The sequence below is a fragment of the Mesoplodon mirus genome, assembly GCF_964341445.2.
Source record: "Mesoplodon mirus genome assembly, chromosome: 9".
Lineage (NCBI taxonomy): Eukaryota > Metazoa > Chordata > Mammalia > Artiodactyla > Ziphiidae > Mesoplodon > Mesoplodon mirus.
Genome location: NC_138985.1, coordinates 46,655,212 through 46,657,565, shown reverse-complemented (window position 1 = coordinate 46,657,565; position 2,354 = coordinate 46,655,212).

The following is a 2,354-nucleotide window of genomic DNA, read 5'->3' as shown; positions in this document are numbered from 1 at the left end:
AGCAGTAACTCCTCACTACCAGCATAACCTCCACATTTTTATTCCTTCCTTTGTGAGAGAGGATAGCGGAAGGCAAGTACCCAGCTAAAAATATATTTCTCAGCCTCACTTGCTCAAAGGATGCTCAGTAAGATGCAAGCACATCTCATAAGCAAGATATAATAAACAGCTGGATGAGACCTCTGGAAAAGTTTATTAAGCTGACAAGTGCCCCTTCTTTTCTTCTGCCTCAAAAACTGGTTGTAAGGTGTTGAGGTCCAGCAGTCATTTAGGGACCATGAGTGGAAGGCTAAGAAATTCATCCCAGAATCCCTGACACTCTTGTGCTATTGAACAGCTATCAGTAACTGCCTATCTCTATACTTTTTATTGATTGACAAATATACAACCATAGATATTTAAATCACACAAGCCAGCAGCCTGTCACTGTCACTGGTAGCCAAATGCAATTCTTAACTGATATAAAAATCTGTTCTTGCAGTAGACACTCCCTTGGCTTCCAAGTTTCCAGTGAGCTTGATCTGAACTCGTCACACTTTACAATGCAGATTAATACAATAACATTCTTCATTTTTGTCACTGAAATAAACATGTGACCATGAGAACATTACTGCACATTTCAAGGAACATAATTCTAATGAAACCATAATATTTTTACTCTGAGGATTATTCTTGTTTTATCAGGCGACTACTTCAGAGATAAAGAAAATTCCCCCTCAAAAAAAACCTTTACATTACTTAATTTTTTTTTTATTAATCAGAACAAGTAATCATTTTTCAAAGCCACCAAATGGGTAAGACCTAACTATCTGGTGTGAGTTTCACAGAGTTTTCAATTTTGTGGGCAGCCAAAAAGAGATGAAGGTGGCAATGGTTATTCACTGATTCACTGAGACCTCTCCAAATAGCTTCACTAGCAGAGGAGTGGAAATTAAAAAAGGAAGAATGTGAGGGATTCTTTGGCGATATTAACCACCTTTTTGGAACCCAAGTAATGTCTAGAGCATAATTCTAAGAGTAATGGTAGGTGTAACATGGAAAACACTTTAAAAAATATACCACAGAACCACTTACCTGGGGATCTACCAGGTAAGTTTGTTTTATTCATGTCTTATGGATAAGAGATAAATGGAAGCCATTCTTTGCTTTTAATAATTCCTCTTTCCTTCTCCATTCAAATTTTTTAAAATAGAGGAAAAAGAAGGCGATCATCTGAATTCCTTAAAAATTGAGGTTACAGCATTGACTAAGATTAAGCTTATGTAATCTTCAATATTATATATCAAGTTAAAAGTATGTGGTCAAAATGTTTTGTTTTTTTTTAAAGAAAGTGAGGTTTTAAGAGATTACCCCATGCTTTCCTAGTTAAAAGAGCTTATTAAAAACCTATGCTTTTTTCTGCAGTTTCCCCCTTAAAATTGTATTATTTCGCTTAAGAAGTCTTAGCTCAATTCAATTCCTTGGCATTGTTTCTTTGAAGGTGTCATCGTCCATGTGAAAAAAACAAGTTGCCCATGATGACCAAGTACCTGAGATGCTTCAGATGGTTTGCTTTTTCTTCTTGGCTACAACATCTAGGCTCAGCAAAACCCTTAGTCAAGGGCACAGGTAAAAATATTTTTAATTGATCACCATTCCAGAAAAGTCAGCCAATAAAGCCTTTTTAGGATAGCTCTTCCCGGGCTTATAATAAGCTCTTCCCGGGCTTAGGATAGCTCTTCCCGGGCTCACTCATTGACAATCTTAAGCAACGGCAGGCTTCACTTAAAAAACACACTGTAGTTCTTAGCCAAAGGAACAAAAGTCACAAGTGGTTCCAGCATTCTCATCTTTCTTTCCTCCTAGTTGCAGATTTTCACTTTAGGACTTCTGATTCTGCTACCATTGTAAGTGCTTCTTCTTCCCTTCCAATCACCATTCTCTCATCTTTTTATTTTCATAGCCATTATCTTTCCAAATCCTGTTTCTGAATGACATCATTCTCGAGTTCTTTGACATTTACCTAGATACTTAAGTGTAACATCTCAAACATGTTTGGCATCTTGGAGTATAATGAGATTTCATGTTCATTATCTTATTTCTGAGGAGGCAGGTCAGGTAGGGAGAATCATAAATACAAATTCTGACACTGAGGATCAGAACAGCTACTTATAACTCAGCCAGTATCACATATATGCTAAGTGACAGAGCCAAGCCTAGCATCCAGTCTTCAACTTCCTCGTCCAGCTCTTCATTCACTCTGCTGTGCTTCTACACTCACTTTTGAAATGGGTACTTTTGCCCCATCAACTAGGAAGGTGACTGAAGTGACTCATGGGAGAAAGAATTCTCTCCCAGTCAGACGTGTCTCCAGA